This window comes from Ursus americanus, chromosome 11 (assembly GCF_024610735.1).
Source record: "Ursus americanus isolate L20-20 chromosome 11, mUrsAme1.1.p, whole genome shotgun sequence".
NCBI classification, from domain to species: domain Eukaryota; kingdom Metazoa; phylum Chordata; class Mammalia; order Carnivora; family Ursidae; genus Ursus; species Ursus americanus.
Window position 1 is genome coordinate 55,154,248 of NC_142137.1, and position 26,464 is coordinate 55,180,711.

At 41.6% G+C, this 26,464-nt stretch overlaps 1 protein-coding gene across 1 annotated transcript in view; it reads left to right on the forward strand.

Moving 5' to 3' along the window:
* PHACTR2 (phosphatase and actin regulator 2) overlaps positions 1–26,464 on the forward strand; it is a 241,810-nt gene that overhangs the window by 163,876 nt on the left and 51,470 nt on the right. The gene's annotated exons all lie outside the window — the stretch shown is intronic.

A 26,464-nucleotide genomic window follows, 5' to 3' on the forward strand; every position in this document is an offset into this window, starting at 1 on the left:
AGCCCGATGTGGGACTCGATCCCGGTACGCCAGGATCACGCCCTGAGCCGAAGGCAGATGCTTTAACGACTGCACTACCCAGGCGCCCCCCTTCTGTGTCTTTAGAACTCAAAATGTCATTTACACTTCTTTTCTTATGTAATTATTTCTTCCTGCTTTTTTTTCTTTCTTTTTTTGTGGGGAGGGTGTGTGTGTGGTGGCTGAGGTTCCTCCCTTTGGATCTTTAAATATGCTGCATTTCCCCAAAGCTAAGAATACAAATAAACCTCTGGTAAAACACACTTGTTCCTCCAACTTCTGCAGAGTCTATTGCCTTCAAAACCAAAGGTCTTGAAAATCCAGCCTGTGTCACTGCTTCCACCTCCTCTCCACACTCTCATTCCTTTCCCTCTGCCATCTGCGCCTGTGCCCAGCACTCTCCACTGATGACACTTCAAGCCTCCCAATCAGGAAATTTAGTGTCACTCTCTCATTTTCATCCATCCCAACCTCTGCAGCATTTGCCATCGCTGGTTAGTCTTTCCTTGATTGACAAAAGATGTCATTATCTTGGTTGTCTTTGACTTTTCTTTCTGCCTTTTGCCTCGTCTCTCCCCCTTCTCCTCTCCCCTAAACCTTCGAGGGAGTTTGCTAAGTGTCTTAGCCCTTCCCTTTCTTTGACTGTGTTCTTCCTCATCATGCCATTTCTTCTCAGTACCCACATCTCTCAAGCCAAGTCTCCACCCAGGACCTAGGCACATCTGCCCAAGCACCTGATGGGTAGCAATGCCTAAGGAGTGCACGTTAACTCAAAATCCGTTCCTAAGGTCTACATATATCAGCACTGAGCACGTGATGCACGCAAGTATTGTTCTGGAGTTGGGTATACTGGAGTGAGTGAGCGAGCAAGGTTCCTGCGCTCCTGGAGCTTTCATTCTAGAGAGGTAGATGCTATGAATGAGCACAGAGTGAGGGAAGGGGGAGTGGAAAAGTACTATGTACAAAATCCATCCCAAAGCAAAACAGATCCTTTGCCAGTCCCAGTTATCCATGCTGTTGCAGACATGGCTTTCTTTGGCATCCAGACTTTGAACCATGGAGTCCTTTGACTCTTTCTTACCTCTTACCATCTTCTACATTCCATTAATTCCTAAAACCTTTCATGTGTTTTCTCCCGTTGCAGGGTCTCTAACATTAGCCTTTCCTCTCCATCCCCATTATCTGCTCCTTATCACTCTCTCATTGTAGGTAGCCTCTTGGTTGTATTTAGGTATTAGCCATAACAGCTATAGAAAGCTAGGGAATGCTAGAGAAGGTAGGGAGAGGTGAGGTTCTGGCAGTAAATCTGCCCACAGGGGAACCTGACCTAGCTGGTGAGACTGACAGTGAAGGTTCAGGACGCCAGCAGCTGTCAGGAACCCCAGAGAAACCAGGATGACAGCGTTCCAAGTCTCAGGCCAGGCAAATAGAGCAGTGGGTATTTCACACCAAAATAGCTTGTGTTCTACCCAACAGGGTAGAATAGGAGAGCATCCAGGTGAGTGAGAGCGGGAAATCCAGGTAGGCTTTAGTAGCCAGGGTGTTCTAAATTACTTAGGTGGTAGTACTCATGGGCAGATGGTGCCTGGTATAGGAATCAGAAAGACTCAAACAGAGCCCCCACCCTTTTTTTTTTTTTTTTTTTTTAAGGAACCAGGGAATAGAGCTGGTAACTAGGACAGGAAGTTACCAAAGGATTCAGGACAGAGACTTGCTGTATAAAGTGGAACACAGGTAATGGGTTTGTGGGAGTGGTCCCCTCACACCCCAAACCTCAAGTGCTGGAGCTCCTGTTGCTAGAATGGCACAGCCCAAGAGCTAGGTGACCAGAAAAAACAAGGATTATTGTGGATTTGGGGAAATAAAGGCAAACTACCCGTCCCTACCCTCTCTCCTCTAGCTCATCTTGGATACCACCATGAGGGAATCTCTTCAGGTGGAACTTTGGTCCTGTTAGCTCTTGCTTAAAAAGTGTGACTGACCCTACATTGTTTCCTAAGTGAATTCCAGACTCTTAAGCTCTCCTCAGTGTAACCCAAACTGACCTTTCCTGTCATTTTTCTCAGTCACTTACATTGGATTTCGGTCACACAGGGTCACCACTTACTGAGCATGCCCCTAAGCCTTCTTGTCCCCAAGCCTTTCTTCCTTTCTTCTTTCTTCCTGCTCTGAGCACCTCCTTCTCACAGCTATACCTGGGGAAATACATGTCATGCAAGGGTCATGACATGTCTCTTCTTTCCTGAAGATATTCTTTTTTTTTAAGTAGGCTCCATGCCCAGTGTGGAGCCCAACGTGGGTCTTGAATTCATGACCTTGAGATCAAGCTAGGCTGAGATCAAGAATTGGACACCCAACTGACTAAGCCACACAGGTGCCCCTTTCCTGAAGATACTCTTTTTTTTTTAAAGATTTTGTTTATTAATTAGAGAGAGAGCAGGAGCAGGGGTGAGGTGGGGCAGAGTGAGAGGGAGAAGCCGACTCCCCGCTGAGCAGGGAGCCTGATGCAGGGTCAATCCCAGGACCCTGAGATCATGACCTGAGGGAAAGGCAGATGCTTAACTGACTGAGCCCTTCCAGAAGATATCCTTAACCTTGACTCTGTATCAACTGAGTAGGAACTTCCCCTCCTTTGCTTGTAATTCTGTTATGTATATTTTGACTTTTCTGGTTTATGTGTCTGCTTCTAATTTTGCGATGTAAAATATTGAAGGTCAGAAACTATCTCATTCACTTTTGCCCCATTTCAGGTGCTTTGTATAATAATTTATGCCTGGTATGTACTTTATTTTTAGGGAGAGAGGGAGAGCACAAGCATGAGCAGAGGGAGGGGCAGTGGGAGAGGGTGAGAAAGAATCTTAAGCAGGATGCAGAGTAGGGCTCCATCTCAACCCTGAGATCATGACCTGAGCCAAGATTAAGAGTCAGATGCTTAACCAGCTGAGCCACCCAGCCCTCCCCCCAATACGTACTCTTAATTGTGCCTTGAATTGCTTATTTATTGAATATCCACTATAACTAAAAGTACAGCACTGGCTGCTTTAGGACTTTGTAAAAGAAATTAAAGATTGAAAAATCATAATGGGGAAGAGAAAGACAGTAAATTAAAATACTAACCAAAACATGTACTCACAATTGCAACCATGTACAAGTATCAAGAAGCCAGTAAAATAATTAGGGGAAATTTCTCTTTCCTATCTTTTGCCCTTATTTTAAAAGTAAGTTATACTCCTAAGTAAAGACATTTATCTTCGTTATAATCATGACGTTTTTATTTGTGTTGTTAGTAATGCAGAAGGAGTGCCTGCCTAGATTTTTAGATAACATTGTTGCAGGTTAGCAGCATTCTAAGAATCAGAGTGATTTGTAGAGAGTCCTCTGGTAGAAAGTTTAATTTACTGGTACTCTGCATTCCCTAATAATAATAATGTCTAATTTTTATTGAATGCTAGCATATGCCAGGTTCTGCTCCGAGAGCTTTATTCACATTAACTCATTTAATCATCAAAGCTTGTTAAGTTTAAGTGCTACTGCTATCCCACTTTTACTGATGAGGACACTAAGGCCAGAAAATTCAAATGACTGGCCCGAGGAGACATACCTGGTAGGAGGCAAAGGCAGTATCTGAGCCCACGCAGTGTGGTGCCACGCCAGTACTTTTGACCATGGCACTATGTTGTGTCTCTAGAAGATAACGTCATACCCAGATCCGTAAGGATGGGTCACTGAAAGGTGACTCTGCTGCGTGGGTTTGCTTCATATACTAGAGTTTTTGCCGTGAGAAGGATTTGGTCCGAAGAATAATTTTGGTTCTACTTACCTGCCTAATTTCAGCAGCATACGCATAGAAAAATGGTTGTCAAGGGTCAAAATTATGTTTGGTCCTATTAAAGATAGTGTGCTCTGTAACCATAGAGGCATCATGTTGTGGCTTGGGATTATTTTCTGTACCTAGAAAGTAGGGCGAAGTTAGAAGATTTGCACAGGGTGATATTTGTTAAGGACCGATCTGATTGCATTAATAAACAACAGCATTTTGATTTCATCTGTCTTGTTGCCCTGAAGTACTTTCGTGTATCATTCACCCTAACACCATCTTGGAGGAAGGGAAGAGAATCTCTCCCTTTCCCATTTTACTGTAGCAGAAGGAAGTTACGTAATCAGCCAAAGACCACACGGCACAACCAGGTCTGCATAGGGCTTCTTGCTTGGACGTTAGACAACACTCATTTGTCTTCTCAACAAATGTCTTCTGAGCATCCACATCTACTGTGTGCTAGGCACTGTTATAGACCATAGTGATAAAGCAGGGAACAAAGAGACAGTACTGCCTTCCCCTCTGGGGCTTATATTCTAGTAGGGATAGGAGGCAAAAAGTAACCCCCCAACATCAGAAAAGGAGAAGAAAAAATATAAAGCAAGGAATAGGGAATGTAGGAGGTAAGTTACAGTTTAAGATGCGGTGGTCGGAGAAACTTTACTAGGAGAACAACATTTGAACAAAGACAGGAGGGATGGAAAGAAAAGCACTCAGGGAAATCCTGTTAAGTAATTACATGTGTTAGAGCATGCATTTCCTTTTGTCTAACAATGGTGTCAATATATTGAATATAGTTCATTATAAACTTTAGTCTCTTAACGATTAAAATATCTCACACCCATGAACCTCATGGTTGTTAATCTTGATATCTGTTGCTGGCACCATGACTCCTAACAAATCCTGTCATTTCACTCTATACAATTCTAGGAGAGAAGCAGGAATCCAGGGAAGGAATTTAACTCTGTAATATAAACGTTTTGTGAGGGCTTCCTTTCTTAAGTTAGAATTCAGGAGCCAGGTTTCGACAGGGCATCAGAAATCCAGGAGTCCGAGTTTAGAATCCCTCATATGTTGGTGTTTTTTGGTGAGCCTGAGTATCAAGTCCTGCAGAGAATGCTTTTATAAATTGAAACAATAATGTGTGATCGCCTCTGTGGGTAAACAGCCCGTAACTCATATGCTAGTGGTGTCTGCAGTACTGATTTGTGAGATATCTTGGAATGACAGTGTGTTCCCATATTAATTTACAAAATACAGTCTGGTCCACAGTACACCTGAAGGATGGGTACTATTAACACATGCTCACATACAGCCAAACACCACTTATGGAAACTCTAGGAAAATATCTTCTGAATTTTCTATTGAAATTGAGAATTTGAGGGCTGTAGCGTACCTTACCTTACCGCCGGGTCTGTCCCCAAGGCAGGAATGTCCGCTGTCCCCAGCAAACCTGACAACATGTAATCATTCAACTTCTGAGCTCCTGATTTCTCACTGTAATTATTGCAGAAGTTTTCTTTTACATTGACCCAAAACAAATTCTCTCCAATTTTTCTAGCTGTCCCCTGGCATTAATATATATATTTATACGTATCTCCAAATCAGTGTTACGTGATGGTCCTTCCATCTTTTCATAAAGTTTTTCATCCCCTTGATGTGTTTTCAGTTCAGAGTTTCTCCCCATGGGGCCATATTAAATTGTCTAGAATATTCAGTACATTTTTGTGGAGTACCAGGCCCAGGGCAGTATATTCTGAGGACACAGTGATGAACAAGCCTGACGAGGTCCCTGCTCGCACAGAGCCCACAGGGTACCAGACTTCATATTCCCTTCTTGACCATTTTAATGCCAAGATAACACTGTGACTTGCCTCCAAATTCTTATGATAGTACTTCATCAACCACATTTTTTGTATTTAGAATTGCATCCACAGTAGGAATTCATCTTGTTATTAAAATGATAAGAATTTGTCAGTAGGAATGAAATATCTTTTGCTCACTCAGTGTTCTATGTATAGAAACACAGCCGAATCCTCTAAGCTGGGTGATCCATTTTACCCCTTCTTACAATGTGCTGTATGTCCTTTCTGTGTACCCACTTCTACATGTTCTCCAACATATGTCTCCCTCGGTTGTGTGTTTCCCTGACCGGGTCCAGCTGGGTGTGCTCCCTCCTGATAGACATTAGACCTCCCCCTTGGATTAGATCTGTCTCTTTCAAGTTATCAGGAATCCTGTCCCACCACATCTCGAAGAGTTACTTTCCTGGGTTGAGACCTCAGATCTCTTTTATGTAGGAGATCGGCCTCTGTACCCATTCCTATTGTGCCCACATTTCTGGGATGCTCTTTTCTCTTAAGAGCACCGGAAATCTCTGCTGCTGTGTCTTCTGTCCTAAATGCTATCTTCCATGGGACCTGATTTTAGACCATTATCTGAGTGTTTTCCTCCATCTCTAATTCAGCTTTAAGATTCTCTTCACTAGGCCAATCCAGTCTCTCCTGGCATATCACTCCTTTTTCCATGGAATGGACCTCACAGGCCTGGCATTACTGTGTAGATGTTATGGTCTAGAAAACCAGACCTTGGGGCACCTGGGTGGCACAGTGGTTAAGCGTCTGCCTTTGGCTCAGGGCGTGATCCCTGCGTTGTGGGATCGAGCCCCACATCAGGCTCTTCCGCTATGAGCCTGCTTCTTCCTCTCCCACTCCCCCTGCTTGTGTTCCCTCTCTCGCTGGCTGTCTATCTCTGTTGAATAAATACATAAAATCTTTAAAAAAAAAAAAGAAAAGAAAACCAGACCTTGATTTGACACCATCAGTTCCATCAGCTACTCACTTGGGTTGTCCGCTCTTCTTACGTCATGATTTCAGTCAGAAGATTAGAAAACCACACCTGGCTTTCCACACCTTTATGTTTCGTACTCAGAACTTCTGACTGGATGGGCTGTCTGATTGTTTCTGGGGAAGCCAAGTATTCCTGTTGTTAAAAATCAGTAGAGTAGGGTTTGAGGAGTCTCGGCACGGCCTTCTTCATGTCCTAAGAAACACATTATGAGAAGACAGCGTTCCTTCTGAGGAGCCACCCCGCTCTGCGTGAGGCGTCGTCTTGAGCTCACACATCGGTAAGAGCTCCTCAGTGACCACTGTGTGACTCTTCCCGCTGGCCCTGCTGAGCCTTTCTTGTTCATTCACACAGTACATACTCACCGGCCTCCTACCATGAGCCTACCTGCTCTTCTATGCTCCAGGGATACAGTAGTTAAAAAGGGGGAAGTTTCGGGGCTCGTGTACCTTGTCCTTCCGTGTCTCAGGTATACGATTCTTCTCAGCTGTCTCTTTCCTGCTGCCCAGCTGCAGATCCACACGGCACGTCAGCCTTTCCGTCTCTGGGTTCCCTGTTTTTCTCCTGTCAGCCTCTTAACTACAGTTTTGATTCCTCTTTTCTTTCTCGAAACATTTCTCTTTGTGCCTTCCTTAACCACTATTTTTCCATTCCAGTCATCTAGTACCTTTTCTAGGTCAGAACGAAGAGGGATGTTCCCCGACTCCTTTTACCTTCACTTTGAGGGGGAAAACTGGTTTATGTTTATAGCTTGCCTATTGGTGGCTCCTCTCTGAGGAAGAAAAGCAGAGGTCACAGCCGAGAGATCACTGGAATGGTTTTTGCATGGTCCAGACCTCATAGCCTCCAGGTTACCTGTGGCTGTTTTTGGCAGCCCCTTTGGAAACGTTTCCTGTAAACTTCCCCCAGCAAACTGGGGCCCTAGGAATGAAGCGTTTCACTGAGCTCCAGTTTGTGCTTGCTGTGACAAACCATAGCCCTTTCAAAAAACACAAATATGTTTTTGATTTTTCCAAAACTTTTCTCTGCCTTGCCTCTCTTTTTGACCATGGCCATGGGCCAATGAGCCTGTATAGTCCACGGAAAAATATAGCTGTCTTTCCTGACAACTCTGACGCTGGACTCCAGAGATTTTCTTAGAAGTAGTAGTTGTGTTTGGCTTAGGTTGGCGGCGATATGCAAAGGAGCTACTAACTAGTTCGCTATTACTGCGTCTGTGGTGGTGACTTTCCTAAAGAGGTCATTTCTCGGTCATTCACCACTCTGGCATTTTTTACTTTTGGGGGAGTGTGTGTGTGTGTGTGTGTGTAGTTCTGTGAATTTTAATGTATGTATGTTTTGTGCAACTACCACCATTATCAGGATTATGTCCCAGTTCCATCCCTCCCCAGTCCTCCTGCCCCACCGTTCTACAGTCATACCCTCCCTCCCCTCCACCATCTTCCCCAGCATCTAACTTCTGGCAACCACTGCTCTGTTCTTCACTATCATTTTGCTGTTTCAAGGACATCATACAATTGAAATCATTCAGTATGAAATGTTTTGAGACTGGCTTTCTTCACTCGCCATTTCACGTTTGAGATTCATCTGGGATTTTGCATGTATCAGTCACTCCTTTCCGTCGCTGGTAGTATTCTGTGCTGAGGATATACCCTGTTCGTTTGTCCAATCACCTGTTGAAGGACGTAGATTGTTTCCAGTTCGGGGTGGTGATGAATAGAGCCGCTATGAATATTCACATAAAGGCTTTTGTGTGAACAAGAGTTTTCATTTCCCTAGGGAAAATATGTAGGAGTGAGATTTTTGAGTCATACATTAAATGCATGTTTAACTTTATAAATAACTGCCACAGACTGTTTTCCAGAGTTCTGCATTCCTACCAGCAATGTAGGAAGGTTCCAATTGCTCCATATTCTTGTCAGCACTTGGTATTGTCATTATTATTTTTTACTGTGGTGAAAAGACTTATCATAAAATGTATTATCTAAACCATTTTTAAATGTACAGTTCAGAAATGTAAAATATATTTACAGTGTTATAAAACAGATCTCCAGAACTTTTTCATTTTACAGAACTGAGACTCTATACCTATTGAACAACTCCCCACTCCCCCCACCCCACCTCCTGGCAATCACCATTCTACTTCCTCTGTGTATGAAGGTAACTACTTTAGTGTATTTCATATCAGTGGGATCATACGGTAGTTATCCTGTTAGGACTGTTTATTTCACTCAGCATAAAATATCCTCAAGGTTCATTCATGTTGAAGCACGTGTCAGCATTTCCTTTCTTTTTACGATTGTACAGTATTTTATTGTGTGTATATGCCGCATTTTGTTTATCCATTCATCTGTCAATGGACGTTTGGGTTCCTTCCACCTCTTGGTGGTTGTGACTAGTGCTGCTGTGAACATGGATGTGCTGTCTTTATTAATTTAGCCATTCTAGTAGTTATGTAGTAGAATTTTATCATAGTTTTAATTTGCATTTCCCTAATGGCTGATGATGTTCAGCTATTTTTCATGTACATTTCTGTCATCCATATATCCTCTTTGGTAAAGGTTCTGTTTAGGTCATTGCCTGTTCTGTAACTGGGTTATTTGTTTTCTTACTATTGAATTTGGAGGGTTCTTTATATATTCTGGATATAAGTTCTTTTTTTTAAAGATTTTATTTATTTGAGAGAGAGAGAATATGAGAGAGAGAGAGAGAGAGAGCATGGGAGGGGGGAGGGTCAGAGGGAGAGGCAGACTCCCCGCTGAGCAGGGAGCCAAATGCAGGACTCGATCCCTGGACTCCAGGATCATGCCCTGAGCCGAAGGCAGTCACTTAACCAGCTGAGCCATCCAGGTGCCCCATAAGTTCTTTGTTGAATATGTGATTGCAAATATTTTCTCCCAGTCTGTAGTTTGTCTTTTTATTCTCTTTTGCAGAACAAAAATTCAGCTTATCAGTTATTCTTTATAGGTCATTTTTTTTTGTGTTGTGTGTGTTTGCCTATAGCTCAGATCACAAAGAATTTCTTCTGTGTTTTCTTCTAATAGTTATATAGTTTTATGTTTTACCTTTAGATCTAGGATCAATTTTGGGTTAATTTTTATGTAAGGTATAAGGTTTACATCAAGGTTTGTTTTTGCATATAAATGCCCAGTCATTTTAATACCATTTGTTGAAAAGACTATCCTTTCCCCATTCAATCACCTTTGTATCATTTTAAAAATAGATAACCATATTTTTCTTCCATATACTTCTCTTTGATAAATATCTGTTCATGTCTTCTGGCCAATTTTTATTGAGCTATTTCTCTTCTTAATGTTGAGTTTTTTTGAGAGCACTTTACCTATCTAGATATAATGCCTCTATCAGATATGTTATTAAAGATATTTTTTACCAGACTATAGCTTGTTTTTTCATTCTTTAAGTGTCTGTAACATAGCAAAGGTCCTAATTTTTATGAAATACAATTTATTACTTCTTTCCTTCAGGGTCGTGTTTTTGGCCTCATTCGTAAGAACTTTCAAGAGCATTGGTTGAAAAGACTATCCTTTCTCCATTGAATTGCCTTTGTGTCTTTAATTAAGACTTACAGTTGTGTAAATTTATTTCTGGACTCACTATTCTGTTCTCTTATTCTGTGTGTCTATTCCTTCACCAATATCATGCTATCTTGATTATTACAAATCTGAAAACTAGATACTGTAATTTAATTTCCAACTTCATACTTCATTTTTAAAATTGTTTTAACTAGTTTCTTTGCCTTTTCATACAAATTTTAGTGTCAGATTGTTTATATTCTCAAAAATTCCTGCTGGGATTTTTATTGGAATTACATTAAATCTATATTGCAATTTGTGTAGAGTTGATATCTTTACTATGTTGACTTTCCCAGCATGTGAACTGGTATGTCTCTCCATTTAATTAGCTCTTTTATTTCTTTCACTAGCATTTTGGAGTGTTTGGGAAAAGTATTAGGTTTATACCTAGGTATTTCTTTCCTTTTCTTTCTTTTTAAAAAACTGTTATGAATATATGTATTTTTAAAAATTCTATTTCCAATTATTCACTGCTAGTTTACAGAAATACAATTATATCATGCTACCTTGCTAAACTTATTTATTAGGTCTAGTGAAGATTCCTTGGAATTTTCTATGTAGATGATTATATCATCTGTGATTAGGCATGGTTTTATTTCTGCCTCTCAATCTGCATGTCTTTTATATCTTTTCTTGCCTCTAGCTAGGACTTCCAGGATAACAGTAAATAAGAGTGGTAAATGGGACATCCTTGTCTCTCATTCTTAGAGGGAAGCTTTCATTAAGTGTGGTGTTAGCTGAAGGTTTTTTGCAGATGCACTTTACCAAATTGAGCAGGTTCCCTTTTATTCCTGATTTTCTGGGAGTCTTTATTATGAACAAATGTTGAAAATCTCAAATGCTCTTTCTGTGTCAATTGATATGACCATATGGTTTTTCTTCTTTGGGCCACATTATTATGATAGATTACATTAATAGATTTTTGAATATCGGATCAGTTTTGCATCCCTGGGGTAAACCCCGTGGAGTTGTGGTGTATTATTCTTTTCCTGTGTTGCTGGATTTTACTCGATAATATTTTGTGGAGGATTTGTGATATTCGTCTGCCGTTCTCTTTTTTTGTACTATTTTTGGTTTTGCTCTCAAGATGTTGTGCTGACCTCATAAAATGAGTTCTTTGTATTCTTTGAAAAGACTGTGTAGAATTGGTGTTATCTCTTCTTTAAATGTTTGATAGAATTTACCAGTGAAACAACCTGGGCCTAAAGATTTCTTTTTTTTTTTTTTTTAAAGATTTTATTTATTTATTCAACAGAGATAGAGACAGCCAGCGAGAGAGGGAACACAAGCAGGGGGAGTGGGAGAGGAAGAAGCAGGCTCATAGCGGAGAAGCCTGATGTGGGGCTCGATCCCGGATCGCGAGGATCACGCCCTGAGCTATGCCACCCGGGCGCCCCTAAAGATTTCTTTTTTAAAAAAGATTTTCAACAGCAAATTCAATTTCTTTAACAGGTGCAGGATCATTACGGTTATCTCCTATCTTGAAGGAGACTTGTTAGGACCTCTGGTGCTTTGAAAGGAGTCTCTTCCTCCAGACTTCTGTATGGTTAACCAGCTACTTTGTCTCCTTCAACAAAGTCGGTGTTTAAATGCTAACTTCTCAATGAGGTCTGCCTTCAGTCTCTATACTGAATCTCTCCTCTCCCCCAGCACTCTTTTTTTTTTCTTTACAGCTTTTTTGAGATATAATTCATATGTCATACAATTCACCCATGTTACGTGTGTAATTCAGTGGTTTTTAGTAATATTTACAAACTCTGCGACTAGCACCGCAATTAATTTTAAACATTTTCATCACCCTAAAAAGACACCCCTTTGAGCAGTCACTCCCCCCACCCCGACCTCTGTTTTCGGTGTTGATAGGTTTCGCTCTTCTTCATGTTTCCTATAAATGGAATCATACAGTAAATATGTGGCCATTTGTGACTGGCTTCTTCCACTTAGCTTTTTAAGGTTCATCCATATTGTAACAGGCATCAATATTTAATTTCTTTTTATTGTCAAATAATATTCCATTGTATGAACATATCACATTTTATTTTTCCATCCGTCATCAGTTGAAAGGCATGTATTTGGGTTGTTTCTATTCTGGCTATTGTGAATAATGATGCTATGAACATTTGTATACAAGTTTTTGTGCAGACACATATTTTCACTTCTCTTGGTTATACATCTAGAAATGGAATTGCTGAGTCATATGATAATTCAACGTTTAACCTTTTGAGGAACTGCCAAGACTGTTTTCCAAAGCAGCTGCACCATTTTACATTCCCATCAGCAGTGTATGAAGGTTCTAATTTCTCCACAGGCTGGACAGCATTTGTTATTATCTATTTTATTATTGCCATCCTAGTGGGTGTAGTAAAGTAGGTCCCCTGGCACTCTTGGTTCTCTTTTTCTGCCCTACCTGTTCTTTCCACAGCACATCTTACCTTCTTTTTTTTTTTTAGATTTATTTATTTGTTTGAGAGAAAGAGACAGGCATGGAGGGGCAAAGGGAAAGAGAGAAACTTCAACAAACTCTGGACTCAGCACGGAGCCTGATGCAGGGCTCGATCTTAAGACCCTGAGATCATGAGTTGAGCTGAAACCAAGAGTCAGATGCTTAACTGACTGTGCCACCCAGGCGCCCCCACATCATACCTTCTAACATTTATAAATTATTTGTGTTGTTTATTAACTGGTCCCCCTTCCCACTAGATTATAAATTCCATGAGCATTGGGATTTTTGGTTTTTTCTTTGATAAAATCCAAGAGCTACTTAGAATAGTGTCTGGCTTATGTTAAAGCGTTTAGTAAATGTTTGTTGAATGAATTAATTAATGAGGGGCTCTTGATAGGCCTTACCTTATTCCATATATACGGTGTTTGCAAGTGAATGTGATTTGGAAAGTGCTAGAACGTGGGGGTGGGGGGCAACTATACCAGTTTTTAATTCTTTCTTAGTGCTCATATCATTGAGAGCTGCTTAAGAGCCTTAAAGAATTGAGAAGGCAAAATAGACAAAATTAATATTTCACCAAATTTAACGGGTGGGTTGGGGGCCCATTCCCTCATGAATGGATAATGAACTTAAGTAACTGTTACTGTCTGTTCTGTATGGCAACAGCCTTTAAAAGGTCGATGTGAGGGCATCGTTGACATAAAGGAGGCGTGGGTTGTGTTTTAGTTCAGCCATTTGTATACCTGTGTATTTTATAAGTGAGCCTACTTAGACCAAACGGGTGTTAAAAATTCTGTGGATAAGAGAGAGAACATACAATAATTTTATCATATATACTTTTTCTGAAATTCTTTTATTCTGTTTTCCTAAAGACATATAATGGCATTAAAACAAATTTTCTCTCTACCCATAAAAAATGAAGGAGGCTAAATATTCCTCTTCATTTTTTCTCCCCAGTAGAATGTATTTTTCTTGTTTCCATCTTCCTGCATATATATGGATGGAAAGAATCATTAAGGCCCCACCTTTTTATTTATGGAGCATTTATTATTCATTATAGATCTATTCTAGGGATAAAACCCATTTATGGGAAAGAGTAATGTGAGTGCTAACTTTTTGTGTGTTTTTCATAATAGAAATTAATGGTTTCATAAATAGGAAAACCTTCCATTGGGTTTAAATTAGCCAGTTGCACTATGAATGGCCAAACCATTAGGACCCACCTTCTGTAGATAAATAGAAACCAGAAAATCTTATTTCTAGATGGAGTGGAGAGATTCCCTTGCTTCCTGTTCGTTGTAGAAAATGGGATATTGTTTGTTTAATCCCAGCTGAGCTTTAGTTTTAGGTTTGTTGAGCCTTAGAGCAGACTAAGATCTCAGGCCTGCAGCCTCTCCCGGGGATGGGGGGGTAGGCTCTACTAGGGCAAGTGAGCTCAGATAAGCAAGGCGTTTTCACTGAGCATTCTATGCAGACCTTTTCAAGTGAGCCAAGGACACTACAGATTTTACTGATTTCTGATTGTAAATGACTTTTTTTTTTTTTTAAAGAATCACACCCACCAGAATGGACTATAGAATTGTTAACTTGCATTTCTTTTTTTTCTTCCCCACATTTAATTCCTGAGGGAGATGTAGAGGAGAGAACCGATGTTCCCATTGCCCTCTTGATAAAAAAGGCTTCCACTGGGATGAGACATCGTTTGTGTTGCTTTAAGAGGCGATCTGATTGTTTATAAACTTTACTTGGGTGGATAATTTCCTAATTTCATTTTCCTTTGGAGTAGTGCCACTTGCAAAATACTTTTTTAAAGGTGCTACAGAACTCTTTCTGGCCTAGGTCAGAGAATCGTGTCAGGAAAGTCCATTATTTTATTTCCTTTGCATATTATTTCCCTTTGTGGTTTTGTTTTGATTTTTTTCATCCTGTGATACGAATCCGGTCTTTATCACTAAGGGCTAAGTCCTGGAAAGTGACCGTTTTTGGCTTCTATATTGTCCTGATTTGTTTCCCACTTGGAATATAAATTGCAGTCTTTAATTCTTACTTCTTTTTGTTAAGTGAAAAGAGTTTGCTTATCAAGGCTTATAACCTTTTTGTGCTATGTTTTCTTCACCTACTTTTCCACACTCAGACTCTCCAGGTTTTGAAACAGATGCTCTTGAGGTTTTCTTTATTCCAAAGTCTAAGTGTTCACTTAGTACCTCTTAAAAGGCAGGCAGGAGAAGCTATAAGAGAAATATAAGAGAATAAAAAGCGTGGCTGGAGAGAAGACAAGATCCTGGAGAATAGTTGGTGAACACAGTAAACATCAGTGGGGTTAAAATTCTTTGAAAATACCTTCTCTCATCTATTTTCATCTTCGATAAATGGCTCTTAGCATTAATGTAGTCCAAAAATGTCTTACAATTTAATTTATTTTAATAATTGTGGTGGAGGGGCGCCTGGGTGGCTCAGTCGGTTAAGCGTCTGCCTTCGGCTCAGGTCATGATCTCAGGGTCCTGGGATCAAGCCCCATGTTGAGCTTCCTGCTTGCAGGGGTGTCTGCTTCTTTTTCTCCCTCTGCCCCTCCTGCTTGTGCACTCACACACACTCTCTCTCTCTCAAATGAATAAATAAAATCTTCAAAAAAAATTGTGGTGGAAAACACATAACATAAATTTTACCATCCTAAAAACCATTTTTAAGTATACAATTCAATGGTGTCAAGTGTATTTGCATTTTTATGCAACAGATCTCCAAACCTCTTTCATCTTGCAAAATCTGAACTGTCTACCATTAAACAAAAAATCCCTCGTTCCATCTCGCTCCCACCCCTTGTAATTTGTTTTTAAAGAAGACCTTAGGTGAACCAAGTGTGAAACATTAGTGACACCAACTAAAATTTAATTACCTATTTAAATCAGATGTTGACATATTGCTGGCATTATGTAGTCCTTTCCTTTTGCTGCTTTCACAGTTCAGTGCTAAAATGTTCAATTTAGTTACTACTCTATGAGATTTGAAAAAGTTGCCTTTGAATAATTTGTTTAATTTGCTACATCTGCAGCATGTGAAGTAAAGCATTTGTTAAAAAATTAAAGTAGAGAAACTTTGATTTCTGTTACTCATTTGCAGTTCTATTTGGGATTAAACTTAAAGTAGGAACAAGATATATGGGTATTAATGATAACAACTAACTCTTGAGTTTTTACTGTGTGCCAGATGCTGTTTGAAATGCTTGTAATCCAGGGCACCTGGGTGGCTCCATTGGTTAAGCTTCTGCCTTCAGCTCAGGTCATGATCCCAGGGTCCTGGGATCCAGTCCTTCCCAGGGCTCTGTGCTCAGTGGGGAGTCAACTTCTTCCTCTCCCTCTGCCCCTCCCCCCACTCATGTGTGTGTGCTTGTGTGTGCTCTCTCTCTCTCTCTCTCCAATACATAAGTAAAATATATTTTAAAAAATGCTTATAATCTTCCCAATTACTCAGTGAGTTAGGTTGCTACTATAACCCTCATTTTACTAATGAGTAAACTGAGGCACAGAAAAGTTAAATAACTTGCCTTAGGTTTCAGGGTTTGTGAGTGGCATAGCCCATATTTGAAGCTCAGAGGCCTGGCTTGAGTCTTCATTCTGAATCCCTGTACTACTCCACCTTCTAGATCAGTAATCATATCAAGGTAAAAATATTAACAGAATAGTATCAAAGAGATATGCATATGTATACAAGAGAAAATGGAACGTAGGGGAGGAAAAAACTAATATTTACATGGTCCTTACTTTGTATCAAATAGTAACCAAATGTTTTAATCACCCTATTGGGCATCCAAGTTAGGTTTTCCTACCTCTGTTTTCATATACAGAAACAAAGGCATGGAGAGGTTTGGAGCTTGCCCATGATCACCTGCTAATAAATTGCAGTGTCTGGAGGGGCACCTGGGTAGCTCAGTTGGTTAAGCGTCTGCCTTCAGCTCAGGTCAGATCTCGGGGTCCTGGGATTGAGCCCTGCATTGGGCTTCCAGCTCAGCCAGGAGCCTGCGTCTCCTGCTCCCTCTGCTGTTTCCCCCGCTTGTGCTCTCTGGCTCTCCCTCTTGCTCTCTCTCAAATAAATAAATAGAATCTTTAAAAAATTAAAAAATAAAAAATAAATAAGTTGCAGTGTCTGGATTTGAGCTCAAGATGTACTCTTAAAAGGGCCAGAATACATACTTCCTGATCCATTTTCTATTTTCTAGCTTTTTCAAGAAGAATGATGAGACCCTGTTACCACCTTAATAATCAGAAATTTGGAAACAGAGAATAGACAGGGAGACTCCTGAAAGGGAGCATTATGTCCCAGTGGAAACTTAGCATTGCTGTGAAACTTTAAATGTTATAGTTTTAATTACAGTGAAAAGGTACATTTCCCTAAGCCCTCAATTTTTTTGGTGTTTCGTCTTGGAAAATAAAAACTTTAGTACCTAATCACCCTTGCTCCTCTCACTGTGGGGTCAAACAGGAATCAGGTATCATTTACACCTCCTGGTTTAGTCTGGGTCTGGACCAGTTTTGCCAAAGACATTCTGTTCTTTACAAATACCATACATTCTCTTATATAGGCAAGATGGTAGGTAGAGGATGAATGATTAAAATGCTTAAGAAAACTTTTTTAAAAAATTAGTCCAGGAAAGTTAATACTAGCTTTCCAAAAATATTTTTCTTTTTGTGTGATTTTTTTTAATTGAAGTATAGTTGACATACAATGTTACATTAGTTTCAGGTGTACAACATAGTGATTTGACAAGTCTGTATGTTACACTGTGCTCCCCACAAATGTAGCTACCGTCTATCACGGTGCAACGCTATTACAGTACCATTGACGGTATTCCCTCTGCTGTGTATTTCACCCCTGTGACTTACTCATTCTATAACTGGAAGCCCGTATCTTCCACTTCCTTTCACCATTTAGCCCAGCCTCCTCCCCCTGCCTATCTGATAACCACCAGTTATCTCTGTGTTTATGGGTCTGTTTCTGCTTTGTTTGTTTGTTCTTTTGTTTGTTTTGTGTTTTAGATTCCACATATAAGTGAAATCATATGGTATTTGTTTTTCTCTGTCTGACTTATTTCACTTAGCATAATACACCCCAGGTCTGTCCATGTTGTTATAAATACCAAGATTGAATCCTTTTTTTAATGGCTGAGTAGTATTCCGTGTGTGTGTATGTGCAGGCATGTACACCGCCTTTATCCATTCATCGATCAGTGGGCACTTAGGTTGTTTAAGAAACCAAATTTTTAGGGGTGTCTGGGTGACTCAGTTGGTTGAGCATCTGACTTGATTTTGGCGCAGGTCATGATCTCGGGTTGTGAGATCGAGCCCCGTGTCAGGCTCTGCACTTCACACTCAGCACAAGGTCAGCTTGGGATTCTCTGTCTTCCTCTTCCCCTCCCCTCACTCGTTCTCTCTCTCTCTCTCAAATAAATAAATAAATCTTAAAGAAGAAAAAGAAAACAAATTTTTAATCACTTTAAGAAACGTAGTCTGATGAGATTTGTGTATGAAGGTAGCAAACATGGATTTGTGGAAATGCCTACTTAATCTTCTTACTAACTCTAATCTTTAAAAAAATAAATAAATAAAAATAAAAAAGGGGCGCCTGGGTGGCACAGCGGTTAAGCGTCTGCCTTCGGCTCAGGGCGTGATCCCGGCGTTATGGGATCGAGGCCCACATCAGGCTCCTCTGCTATGAGCCTGCTTCTTCCTCTCCCACTCCCCCTGCTTGTGTTCCCTCTCTCGCTGGCTGTCTCTTTCTCTGTCGAATAAATAAATAAAATCTTTAAAAAAAAAATCTTCTTACTAACTCTGATGGGTTACTCACACCTGTTGGTTTGAGCTGGTGATGTTTTATGATGTATTGTTTCTAAATTCACTAAATTAAAACAGGCTTTTAAAGATTACATGTTAATGCCTTCAAAAAATTTTTGCCTAAGGTAAGCATAATTTCAGATGCCTTTAATCCTGTGCAGTTGAATTCGATGTTTAAATAGGTGAGAATGTCTTAATGTAGGATAGTTTAGTCTCACTAAGGTCTCTTTCACAGCAACTCTTGCCGGCCGTTTGGCTGTCTGGTCAGTGGTAAAATGAGATAGGATCTCATCTCAATCGACCTTGCTGAGTCCCTGAAATGTGTAGGCTGTCTTGAAGCAGATTAAGGAGAAGGGCCTCAGATTTAGAAGTTCAGGCTCTCTAAAAGCTTCTCTAATAGGTCTTGGTTATGATCTCCTAGTTTGCAAAACCTCTTCACCCTCTAGAGCTGACATTCATTTTTCTATCAAGTCTCTAGCATGTTGTTGGTGTGAAGCTAGAAGTAATTGCTCTAAGGAAAATTCTCATTATCTTTATTTCAAACTTCTGTCCTTTTTGTGGTGTCACCCTGTTTTGGGTTTACTGTCTTTTAATGTGAAGAAACAAGAAATGGGAACACACAGGATGAATCCAAAAGCACCTGTCCTGAACATTTGTGTTTGTCATGTGTTTGTGAGAGTCACATTGGAAGAAAGACAAGCAGTGTTTCACGTAGCTCACAGATCCTGGTCTCTGATTACTCTCCCGAGATTGCTTGTACTTCCTGGCCCATCTGGGATCCAGGACTTGCTCATTGTTCAAGTCCTAAACCTTATCACTTGGGAATAAAATCCCCGAGTCCCTTGAGTTGACTTGCCATGGCTGTTCCCAGCTTGCCCTCTCTGGAAACAGCAGAGATTTTAGCTGCTGCTGTTTGCACAAGGCAAAGATCATCACCGTCTCTCCCCAGCCTGGCCTTTGTCTGTCACCTCGTTACCTGAAATTTTAAAAGTACTACTTACGGTATTCAGTGAAAAAGCATAGTGCTGAACAATTTGTTTTTTGTTTGTTTGTTTTAAAGATTTTATTTACTTGAGATAGAGCAAGAGCAAGCAAGAGAGAGAGAGCGAGAGAGCAGAGGGGGGGAAGGGGAGGGAGGAGGGGCAGAGGGCGAGGGAGCAGCAGGCTCCCCACTGAGCAGGGAGCCTAATGCGGGGCTGGATCCCAGGACCCTGGGATCATGACCTGAGCCAATGGCAGGCACTTAACTGACTGAGCCACCCAGGCGCCCCATGCTGAACAATTTGTAAGACATTGTACCTTGGGTGTAAAAAAGAGAATAATTAAAATGAATATTTGGCTTTGCCAAAGAAAGTCTGGAAAGGTACAGGAGACACTAACAGAAGTGGTTATTTGCATATGGAGTACAGGCGGGGGATCAATTTGAATAGGTGGGGGACAGGGTGAAAGTGAGAGTTTTTACTGTGTCCTTTTGTAATTTGAACTATCAGGATGTACTGCCATCTAAAATTTGCTCATTTAAAATTAATTTTAAAAGTTTTTCTACCCCATGTCCTGAAGGGAAATTGAAAAGCATTATACCTGTTGTGGAAAAGTTGAAATCTTTGTAATTATCAACTCAGTCTGGAGAATGCAAGCAGTAGGCTTTTGGCTAGACACATTTGGCTTCAACCAGATTTTGAGTATGGGATTGGAAAAGGTGTGTCACCTCTGTGAGTCTCGATATCCTTATCTATTCGAGGGAACTAAAAAGAATTGCTTAGCCTGTCTTTCAGGAATACTGGGAAGCATGATGAGAAAATAAATATAAAAATGCGACCTAAGCATCAAATAAGTGGATGATTACTATCAGGTTTCTGAAGGAAGTTGTGACACTGATTTCCCAAGAGGAGGAGGGGACATAGATCTCACCATCTTCCTCTTTTTTAAGGTCTGGTCAAGTTTCAAACTCTTGGGGGATAAAGAGGTTCCATGTAGTTCTTTCATATTTCTGCCTTGAAAATCTAGAGAATCTTTGTCCTCTGCTGGAAGAAAATTCGGTTTAAGGAGGCATCCGTGTAACACCTTTTTTAACTCTTCAAAAGTAAAAGCCCTTTACTGCTACTGAGTTGAATAATAATAGACTTAAGCAAACGGGGAATTTATTGGTTCATGCAAGTGAAAAGCCCGGGCCAAAGAGCTTTTAGGTTTGGTTGGATCCAGGTGCTTCAAAGCTAGGATTAGAAAACTCTCCTTCTTTGAGCCTATGTTCCTCAGTATTGGCTTTTATTTCTTTATTTTTTTCTTTAGTTAGACTTTCCTTTTATGGAGGCAAAATGACTACTTTCAGCTCTGGACTCATATACAGCTAGTTTTCATAGATACAGAAGAAAAAGAAAGCCTTCTTTTCCTGTCGTTCCAGAAATTCTTGGGCTGGTCGTCATTGGTGCAACTTGGGCACAGCCCCTCTCTGAACCAGTCACCAAGGCCAGGAAGATACCAGGCTCTGACTGGATAAGCCTGGAAGCCCTAGAGCCCAGGGTTGGGGTTAGCTTCACACAAATGGCATAGGCTGAATGAGGAGGAAGGTGGTTCCTCAAAGGCTAACTATCAGGAAGGCTGTTTCTAAAATAAGTAGAAAAGATTAGAAAAGGGTGCTAGGCATGCCTTCCCTCCCTCCCCTCAAAAAACAAAACCAAAAACTTAATGCAATATATTATTTTGGGCATTATGGGGATGAAATGAAATCTCTCATAGGGCTTCGAGTCATGTGATTTTGCCACTATTACACATGTAGCAATGAAAAAGAAGCCCTGTAACAGAAATAATAGTAATAGCTAACATTTATTCAGGGCTTTCTAGATTCATTTGGTCTCCAGAAGAACCAGAAAAGGTAGCAGTTGTTCTCCCATTTTAAAGATTCTATATATTTATTTGTCAGAGAGAGAGAGAGAGAGAGAACGCACAAGCAGGGGGAGAGGCAGAGGCAGAGGGAGAACAGGCTCCCCACTCAGCAAGGAGCCTGATGTGGGACTAGATCCCAGGACCGTGGGATCATGACCTGAGCTGAAGACAGATGCTTAACCGACTGAGCCACCCAAGTGCCCCAGTTCTCCCATTTTGTAGATGAAATAGCTGAGGCACAGAGAAGTTACTTTAAAGTACCACGGAACACCGGTACTACTCACTAGCCAGCCAGAATGATGACATTGTCCTGCAGGGGGCGCGGTCTGCAGAGCTCTTGGGATTAGAGGAGGATTTCACCAGAGAGGTGGAGAGGGCAAACGTGTGATTCTAGGAGAAAGAGGCACGGAAGGAACGAGCTGAGGATGTAGAGGAAGTGTTTAGTAAATGGTGAGAAGTAAGAGTAAGGTTGGGCTTTAACACTGGGCTTGTGGAAAAGGATGAACAACAAGAGGGAGGGGGAGAATGGGCCCCTGGGCCCAGTTGTAAAGCCTGGCCATGGCTCCGAGGGGTTGGGCTTGTTCCATAGCCTGTCGGATTTTTAAGGAGGGAGAGACATGGATAACAACGAAAATGGCCAGACCCCTGAGTATTTTTAGTGGGGGATACTGGCTTTATTTCGCTGCCTTATGTTCGTGGGCTGTTCTGGAAGGTTTTTGCAAACGTTCCGTTGGGTGGCATCTTGGTGGTGGTTTCTTTAAAGGACTTTGCTATGCTTTAGTGAAGGGTCTTTTAAAAAGGATCCCTTTTTTTGACATTCTTTTTTCTGTAACTGCTGTTGAGGAGAGGGAAAGAAAAGCCAGGCTCTTACAGAACACTTGCCACACAAGACAAGCAGGTCTCTGTTTCTGTCACGGTTGTACAGTAAGGCCATTCAGTACTCAGAACCAAGAAGATACCACGGTACGCTTATTTAATAGTCTAATTGCTCTTCTGTTTTGTTCTGTCATTAAACGGTGTTAGAATTGAGAATTAGAACTCTCTTTCCCCGCCAAAAGAAAACACAAGTGGCTTGTTGACTGCAAGATTTACTCTCACGGATACTTCCAGAGTAATATAAAATCCTGGCCCTGCATCCACAGCGAGGAGCTGGTGGCATATGCCCCAGCCTCCCCTCCTGAATGCAGGCTCCATGCCCAGAAGGACATCATAAATCATTTAAAATTTATGATGAGCCCAGTCGTGTGCTACACCCTGTTACTTGGCTGCCATCTGTCCTCTACACACTATAGCCTTCCTTCTTCAGAGCACAGAGACTTTTTCAGATGAGCCATAGGTCAGAGAGCTCAGGATTTTCCCTTTGGCAGGCCCAGCCAAGAAGTAGAGGAGGCAGAAAACAGAAGACTCCTGTTCATAGAGTTTTGCCACAGGCCTCGCTTGCTTTCTCCTAGACTGGAGGTGGAGAAGGGGCAGAAAACAAGACCGTCAGCATTATCAGCCTGTGTTCTTTTATTTGTTTATGCAACAAATGTACATTTTTCTGAGTTCTAACAACCTGCAAGGCACTGTTGGGAAAACAGCAGTAAACTGTCAAGAATTTTGGTTCTCATCGAGACCATACTTATGGACTAGGTCCCATTTCAGGAGGGGATGACGTCTTTTGCAGGATAAGATGGATTGAGATGAGAAGAGGAACAAGCTATTCCACGTTGGGTGTGAGGAAGGGATTTCTAATAAAGCAGCCTTTGAGCAGAGACCTGAAGGAAGTGATGGACTGAGCCATGTGGGGGTCTGGGGCGATCCCATCCTGGTAAGGAAAGAGGCCACCAGGCAGGGTCTTGCCACCTGCATCAGGTGACAAGCAGCAGGGCTGGAGGGGCTGGAGCAGAGAGAGCCAGGAGGGAGCCTTTAGGGAAGGATCCCACAGTGGGGGGCACATCGTGTGTGGGGCAGCTTCTGGGGGGCATTGTGGAGACCATGCCAAGGAGTAGAGATAGTATTCAAAGGGAGTTGGACTGCCATTGGACACTTTTGAAAGATCAGTCCTTTTCAAATATTTGAAAAGTCAGAGTATAAGCATGAAGGCAGAAAAATGGGGGCACAGGTCATCTTTCACTTCTTAGAAAAATGTGTGCTGTTGTAATCACAATTGAACTGTCAGAACTTTAACTCCCCCAGACCAGGGAGCAAAACAGAAATCATGGGTTTGCTTGATCTTCGTGTAAAAACCATACATGCTTTTTTTGATTGGGAAAAAAGCGGGCCACCATGAGCTATTTGCTCAACTGGGAACAATACTTCTCATGGAGAGACCTGGCTACTGTATCTGGTGATCTGTGCCCCCGCTAAGTCTCTTCCCCAGCAGTATTTGTGAGGGAGGCCCCCCGACATTATTGCTCTTGTTGCACTGATTAGTGTGAACTTCAGGGTCAGAGAGCAGGTGGTTGGATACTGGACATCAGATTCTAGGAGGCTTCAATAACCCACTTTGCTCTCAGTGAACACAGAGCTAACTGACGCTGTTTTCCCATCACAAACGACTTACTTTACTCTAGAGCTATAGGGACCACGGGCTTGCTGAACTGCCGAAGTTACAGGGAGTGTGGTTCTGACTCCTTATGAGGAGTACCTTCCTAAGAATGAGGGTGACAGATATCTGGAGTAGGCTATCCTGTCTCTGAATGTTTTCAAGCAGGTGAGCACATCTCAAGAATGTTCCCGAAATGACTCCTGCTTTGTGTGGCTGCGTTGGACGAGAATGACCTCTCCGATTCATTCCAATGCAGAACACTTCCAAGCCTATGAAAAAGTGTCCAGTGAATGTGCTCTGCAAACATACAGACACTATGTAAACATGAGGCAAATATTTTAAAAGATGAAGAGTGTGATACTTGTTCTTCTGGGAGAGCAGTGGTTGGAACTCCGTGCCCCAGCAACATACTTTCCACGCTCAGTTGCATGCAGTTTGTTCTGATTGGCCCGGTACACAGTTATCTGTGCTATGTGTGAAAAACCTGTTCAGCCAAAGACCAAACAAATCGCCAGGGCATTTTCCTATCAGGGCCCGTTAATAAGAGGTAGGGCAAAGAACAAAGCTGTGGGTTTTGATTCCTGGCAGGAAGCCAAGCTGCAGCTTCAGAGCTCCAGAATTTACAAGGAAGAAAGAGGAGGGATTTTTTAACTGAGATTAAGTTAGACTTAAAGCAACAGAAAGCTTAAAACTAAAACTGAAGCATCCTCTGGGATCCATATTGGAAAGGCAGGAACAAAACGAGATATGTTCTGGGCTCTCAGATGATTTTTTTAGTGCAAGAGTGAAAGCTTTTAAAGACGCCCAAAGCAGAGATTACGGGATGGCCTTGATTAAGGGTACAGGATCACAGCCATTGGAGCTGGCTGAGGTGTCCTTCAGCGACCATTGAATCCAGTGGTCAGGGTCCTTCTGAACCATCCGCACAGCGTTCACAGTGCCCCACAGGGTCGTTGGAGGTGTTGTTTGGCTCCCTGTGCTGAAGGAGTTCTCTTCTCTTTGACAAAAGCTTGGACAAACCGAAGCTGTCCTGAAATAACAGCTCTTTTTACCTAAAGGAACAACCCCGGCTGGGCCCCCACACCTAGTTAACTTTGTCCACTGAAACCACCGGCATTTAAGTGAGCTGCTGTTACTTGCTTCTGGAGAAAGGGTGGCGTCGGGGGTGGGTGGCAATCTAAAAGGAGAGGGGAGGGTTCCTGTATGTGTCCATTTGAAGCAAGAAAGTGTTAATTATTCTTTTGATCATTTGTTCATTCACTTGTTCATTTATTCATTTTCTTGTTTGTTTCCATTCTGACTCTATCCGCAAAATGTGTTTGACAAAACCGAGAACAAAGGGCACATATGCTAGAAATTAAATACAAATGAAGTCTGGTCTCTAAGAAGGCGGAAACAGATTTCATCCATGAATTGTCATTTGAAATCTGCGTTAATATCAAATATTACTCTAACCTTACTGGCAACCAGGATAAAAGGGGAACACACGATTACTGGTTGTCAGAAAAGGAAAAAAATATTTCAGTTTCTTTAAGAGAGACTAAGTGTTGTCGGTACTCCGGGGCTCATGCCATTGAGGAAGACTTTCAAGCGCTTCCTACAAAGCTCTCAGCCCAGGGCACACCGCTTTCTCCCCCTCTTGGTCTTCAGAGTGTCCTTGCTTCAGACCACGTGGAGCACCCCCCAACACATGTCAGTAGTGTTAATATGAGCTCTGTCTGTATGTGTCGGGGCAGGGCTTGGGGTAATGGGGTTTAGTTTGGATCTTGAAATGACATTGTTCCTGTAACTCTATGATTTGCAAATTCTGAGGCCGGGAATGGGAATTGTGGGGAGAGTCAGAATCCAGTCCTGCTGTGGCTGCCCAGTCTCTATCAGTGTACCTTTCTTCTCCCTGAAGAGCCCTAGACCCTTTCTGTGGCCCCTTTCTGCTGTGTCAAGGTGCTTTTTCAAACAGGCCATCTAGAGGGAAGATTGTTCTCCAGAACACACTTCGGACGGTGTTGGCTCAGAGCATTAGTAGATGATATTAATTTTACACACCATCTTGGCCCCTCAAAGCAGGGAGTAGAGTTAGACATGCAGGGTTCAGGAAACTAATATTATATACACATAAGGTGAATACTATTGAAGTCTCACCCTAAGCTCCTAAGCTCCATTCTGAAGTTGTAGCAAGGATTTAAATTTTTCCAGAAGAAGGAAGAGGCATTGTTGAGATTCCCATCCCTTGACATGCCTGTGAAAGCATGAATTGACTCTGTCCTCCTGACTTGGGATTTGTCAGGGGATATACCGGAACATGCTGGACCTTTTGAGTATGGCAAGGAGAAGAGTTACAGAGGTCTGATGTGTTGGACTTTTGTGATAGATGGTGTGGGAGAGAAAACACTGGAAAAGTAGTCCCTTTTCTCTCAGATTCAGATGGGTTACCTGAGTTATCTACTGAACGTTTGTTTGTCTGTTTGGTTTTAATGTAAGCATACGTATCCTTTGTATACATTGCATATT